This window comes from Ictalurus furcatus, chromosome 12, assembly GCF_023375685.1.
Source record: "Ictalurus furcatus strain D&B chromosome 12, Billie_1.0, whole genome shotgun sequence".
Classification (NCBI taxonomy): Eukaryota; Metazoa; Chordata; class Actinopteri; order Siluriformes; family Ictaluridae; genus Ictalurus; species Ictalurus furcatus.
Window position 1 is genome coordinate 9,177,666 of NC_071266.1, and position 6,000 is coordinate 9,183,665.

The following is a 6,000-nucleotide window of genomic DNA, read 5'->3' on the forward strand; positions in this document are numbered from 1 at the left end:
AGCACTCGTCCCCTCTCCACTAGTCGTCGTAATACAACCCCCACCTCTCTCGCGCGCACTCTCTCTGTCTCCTGCCTTTCTCCTTTTTTCCTCTCTGTCTCCATTTCTGTCTCCGTTTCTGTCTGAGAAAACATGCACACAGAGGAAGACTTTTAAATCGGACACACATTATCAGCAGTTCACAGAGTGACCGTTTTAACTGGAGGTGACATTAAACTGGTCGAGTTAAAGGCTGGCGTTTCTATAATGCCACTGTTTTATTCGAGTCCCTTGTAGACAAGTTCACACTCAGCGGGCATCCCGTATTTTGTTTTGATTGCTGTGTGTGTGGTGTAATGGCTGAGTCTAATTGGCTTATTTTTGGCCTTTTTTTGTCTGACAGAAGGCCCTAAATGATGCCAAGCTGTCACTAAAACACTGTTTTGTTCCAGCAGCTCTACTTGGGTTTAATGAGAGCCAGGCCTCAGCGCTCTCGCTCTCTCTCGACGCCAGGACAGCATAATTGGAGCTGAACGCAGGTGTAATTCCTCTGTTGGCAGTTTCAATGTCACCGTTCAGATCAGGCTATCCTAGTGTATAAATTAGGGATATAACGATACCGAAGCTTCCAAGATCTGATTTTGTTTTATTGGAAGACAGCACTTTTTCCTCTGTATGGTATTGCGTCTTTTTGTGCATCATGACCCATAAAAGTGAAGTACAGAATACCCAAATATTATAAACATCTGATTCGATTGTAATAGCACACAATTCAGTTCTCCCACATTACACATTGACGTTTAGACACTGATGTTTGATTGACATTGAGGTATTGATGTTTAGACACTTCAGCCTGTTTCACACTCAAATCCTAGGACAAAAATCTTATGTTTGTCAGATTTTTAAGATGCACTACATGGCCGAAGGTTTGTGGTCACCCAACCGTTACACCCATAAATGCTTGTTGAACGTCCCATAATCCCATAAAACATCCCATAATAAGCTCCACTCTTCCGGGAAGGCTTTCAACTAAATTTTGGAGCGTGGCTGTGGGGATTTGTGTTCATTCAGCTACAAGAGCATTAGTGAGGTCAGGCACTGATGTTGGTGAGGAGGTCTGGGGTGCAGTCGGTGTTCCCGTTCATCCCAAACTTGTTCAGTGGGGTTGTGGGAGTCAGGGCTCTGTCAGGACACTCAAGTTCTTCCAACCTTAACACACCATGTCTTCATGGAGCTTGCTTTGTGCAAAGAGGCATTGTAACTTCACTGCGTTCCCAGAGTTTGCTGGGATTCATGAAGAATTGCGTCCTCTGCATGTCTAGCAAACAGCCACTCTAACATATAAGGAGTAAAACATGATCTACTGGCATTCTTTTAGAGGAAAATAATCAAGGACTGGGTGGCGTGATGCGAAGATCTGCAATTGCAGTTTACCAAGAAGTGGAAAGTTCTCTGTCTGAAAGCTCTTTAAATAAAAGAATGACAGAAAGCTTGATCATTTCAATGGTAACAATGTGTTATGTGTTAAAACAGTAACACCTGAAGGAGAATTATGCACTCGCTGTATTCTTTTTTTGCTGCTTGACAGCCTTTCACACAACACTCGCTCTCCTTCAGGGAAATGCAACACTGTGCTCTTCAACAGAAGCACGACACGATCTAAAATATTTAACACCAGGCTTTGACAGCACCTATACGTGTCACTTCCTCACCAACAGAGTGTACACCGGGAGGAAAAATACAAGTGTGGCAACTTTGTCCCTGCTTTACGGTATAACGAGTCCCAGGTACACAGGTGTGGCTGAAACATGCATCATCCGTCAGTGTGCTCGAGTCCACGTCTTCAGGCCTGGTGTGCCCTGAGAGTGAATGAAACAAGCTTTGTTTTGTCAAAGCACTTCCCTTTCACTTAATCCTGTTTCCTGTGTCACAAGCCAGATGAAGGAGACAACGGCCGAGAGTGAGGACGAGCCAGAGCCTGCTTCTGCTGCTTCTTCATTTTGGTTTTGCTTTATAATACAGGGGAGTTGTAGCCGAACAAAGACAGTAGTTTTACTCGGATAATCTGCCATGCTGACTATAAACTGGTGACATTAAGTAAGGAATAAAACATGACTGGGTGTGATGTTACAGGAAGATATTCATCAGCCAGGAGGCCTGATGTACAGCACAGTTACTGTAACTGTTGTGTGTTTTATTCCTTTTATACCACAGCAAACTGTCAACAGCAACGATTTTGTGTGTAGTAAAGAATGATCCGAAGTTCCCTGACCAGCCTCTCTTATTTTCTCTCTCTTGAAGTTAATACAACCCAGTTTGGATTGGATTTGTTTATCAGGGTGACGTCTGTTATAAAAAAGAAAGAAAAAAATTTAACACGTCTCCTCAGTGATCAAACTCTCGCATCTGGACAGCAATAAACTGGCCACTGGAAGAGCGAGTTTCTCTCGCGTCTTATTTTCTTCGAACCCGGATTTTTGTGCCACGCGGTCATATGACCAAGTTCCATTCACAAGATGGCGTCCCAGGGTTGAACAGGTGGTGGAGTAGAGACGAGATGCTGACTCTTATTACAGTTTGGGGTGAATTAAGGTTCCAGCATCAGTTTGAAAATACAATAAAACAATCACAGCATATAAGAGAAGCATCCATTTCTCGTTTTCGTGACTCGGGAAGTGTTTGATATCTGGGGGTCACTAATACGCACGTTACAACAAAATTAAATACGGCAAGTCGCAGCAGTCAGGCGTGGGTTTTTTTTGTTGTTGTTTTTTTCCCCCCAATGTGAGGCAACATCTGCATAGAAAATCACGGATCATTAAAGTGAAGAGTCCACCATACGGGGTCCCTGTGTAAGTTGTTACTTCAGAAATGATGTATCAGTACGAGGTCATGACTATAAAGCTCTAATTCGCCTTGTAGCTGGAACTGCTGTCAGAGCTGCTGTTGTAGAAAATGAACGAACACCTTCTGACCAATCAGAATAGATAATACAACAGCGCTGTGGTGTAAAATCTTGTTTAAAGGCGTAATAGGATGGATTGTGTTTTCTAAAGTATTTCAATCCCACAAGCGGGTTTGCAGAAAAGCCAGAGTGGTGGTTTTGTTGTTGCTTTAATGGAGCTTTGCTGCGCTTTTAGCTGCAAACCCGGTGAAGTTTGTCCTCTTGACACGCTGCCATACATTCCTGAGCAGTCCTACTATATTCAGATAATGACCAGTTCATGAACTAGAGATAATCCGTGCAGTCTCTGGCAGTAATGAATACATCCTTAATCAGCGCCGGCAACTCCATTACGGCTACACTCGCCGCGTTTGAGTGTGAGCAGCAAAAGGCCTGTGTGCCTTTTATGTAACTTCCCAGCGAGCATAGACCACTCCTCCTCCATTTTAGCTAGATGATCATCGGGTTCAGTCATGTAATAACAGTTCTATATTTGATTGAATTCATAAATACTCACCGGTTTCAGATAGACGAGCCTCGGCGACGTTTCCTTCATGGCTGATTGCCGTGCACGGGCATTTGTGACATAGCAGTATAGAGAAGATCTGGCGTCAGATTGAGTGGAGTTCTCTTTAATCGACTCTCCAGCTTCACCGAGCACTCTGCTGCAGGTCGTCTGCTGGCTAATAGCCAGTTTAGCTGCATGTAAAAAAGTTTGTGTGCTTTCTGGTGGCGTTATCGAAGCACAATGTTCCTGAGCATCTCTAAATGGCTTTGTGTAACGAAAGCGAGTGCTTTTTAATTATTAAAGCAAAGCTAGATTCCCAAATGTTCTTTAGTTTTCTATGGTTTTCTGGGGTGGAAAAAATTGTCTATTGTTTGCTGTTGTATTTGTCTTCAATAGATAAACTGATATTGATATTGTGATTAAATTGGACTATTAAACATGGACTATTTTGCACCTTGAAAGTGTTGTGATGTGATATTTCTGTCATGTCACCCACAAATTCTGTGGCTCACTATTCAGTGCTTCTTTCTCGGATGTCTTTTGTGATGCCTGTGTGTTATCACTCGGCATGTCATGCTTCACGCTCCAAGAGCAGAGCCGAGCACGAGTCCAGGTGAACACGAGCTTCTCTCACTGACTGCCTGTGGCTAACCGCTAGCACGTGCTCCAGCCGTGTGCGACGGTGTGCAGCGCTGTGGCGTTCTGTTCATTCCAGCGGATTAGATTTGGGGTTGTCACTTGGATTTAAAGGCAAGCAGCGTTCTGTTCATGCTTGTGGTTGTGGTGGTGTTTCTGGTGACAGTTGTGTACAGGGTTGGGTTTGTACTGGAGGTGTTCTCAGGAAATGAAAGCTTGTCGTTAATTGAGTTATAAACCGTCCTCTTTCTGACTTTTGTCAGCATTGAGGCACTACTACAGAGGGATTTAGGCTCCTTCATGGTGTCGAATTCAATTCATTCCGTATAAAACATGATTTCCGTGATTAAATCCTTTCAGGGAAATGAAATTCGAGTGTGCAGATTGAATAAAGTGTGGTGATTGGGAAAACTGAAGTAGTTTTAACACATTCTGCGAAACAGGAAGCAAAAGAACGAATGTTTTTAAATGAAGTGCTTTCTGAATTTTAAAACACACAATGCAGCATTAGCTATGTTTTCCATCCACGTTGCGAATTTAACTTTGAATATCGGAATACCGCGAAAAACATTTGCAAATAAAACACCGTTTCCATCCCACGTGTTCAAGAGAACAAAATCAAAAGCTTTGTTTTTTTCCGTTGTATATCTCTGCTCATTTATTTCATAAAATAGCCCAAGGTTTCTCGTATGCTTTAAGCATCATCTTCGCTCGAACCTCTTGGAAAATCTGTTTCTTTCATTGATGTTTTCCATGAGGAGTCACTTTTTTTTTTTTTTTTTCTTTCTTTCTTTTTTTTTTTTTTTCAAAAATTGTGTTTAAAAATGTTCAGCCCTCGTCGTCTATCCAAATATACCTGTCGCTCTCCGCGACTTTTCCTTTTCTGAGTCAGTTATCCAATCACGTGATCACATGACTTTTTTTTTTTTTTGATGCGCATCAAGGAATTTATTCGGTAAACGTGTTTCCATAGTAGTTTATGCACGTCTTCTTATTGTGTTAAAAAAAATCGTCCGCCTGAATTGAGCGTGCACATTTTTTATGCACATTTTGAGACTTTATTGGCATTTGGTGTTTCCATCCAGCATGTTTGTTTGTTCTTTTTCTTATTTTTTTTTTTTTATGCAATATCCCAAAATTCTCATAAAAATACTCGGATGGAAACATAGTTGCTCATGGCTTGCAGATAAAAACAAATGAGCTGCCACTTGTTCAAGCTTTACCACTAGCACTTGAGTTGTTGGCTTTGTCTGGGGAAAAGGGAATTATGTGCAGGTAGGAGGTGAGATTGCGAGCAGGGAAGTGAAGAAATGTCGTACCAAACGATCGGTCCCTTAGGAATCATTTGAACCGATCGTACCTAATTTGCATAACGCACTGTCTCTGTGTTTCTTGCTACTGTGGTTGAAATTGTGGCTCTGTGCCAGACATGTACGTAGAAAACGAACGTCGCGTGCCGCTTTGTCACTCACTCGGGGTTAGTGATGCACGTTCAGATAAATGAACCTGAGCATGTCAGTGAGGACGCAAACCTTCCAGCGTACTAATAAGATAACTGCTGACTTATCTGGCTTATCTAGGCTGTAACACGTTTGCAATCAAAGAACATCTTTACACGTACACTCATTTCAGTTTTGTAGGTGAACTATAACACAGAGGAACGATTTAGTTTTGTTTTCACCCAGAAGCGGGGGGGCGGTTAGGGTTAGGGATGTAGAATATAGGTGTTGTGAGTAGACCTAATATGTTTGTCAGGTTTAGATGCAGTGGTTGTGCAACAGTGTGTGTGTGAGTGAGTGAGGGAGGAGTGTGTGTGTTGCTGAGGTGTGTCCCTAGGCATGTTTATGCAGAGCTGGACTTATCGTATTCTCTCTGCAGATTGATGATGATGATATTGAAGCATTTCCGTTGCTGCCGCTTGCTCTGTTTGTTC

The 6,000-nt window shown here is 42.5% G+C and overlaps 1 protein-coding gene across 3 annotated transcripts in view; it reads left to right on the forward strand.

Annotated features, from left to right (window-relative positions):
• The window catches only part of LOC128615392 (activin receptor type-2A), a 50,002-nt gene that overhangs the window by 21,834 nt on the left and 22,168 nt on the right, over positions 1-6,000 (forward strand). The window lies entirely within an intron of this gene.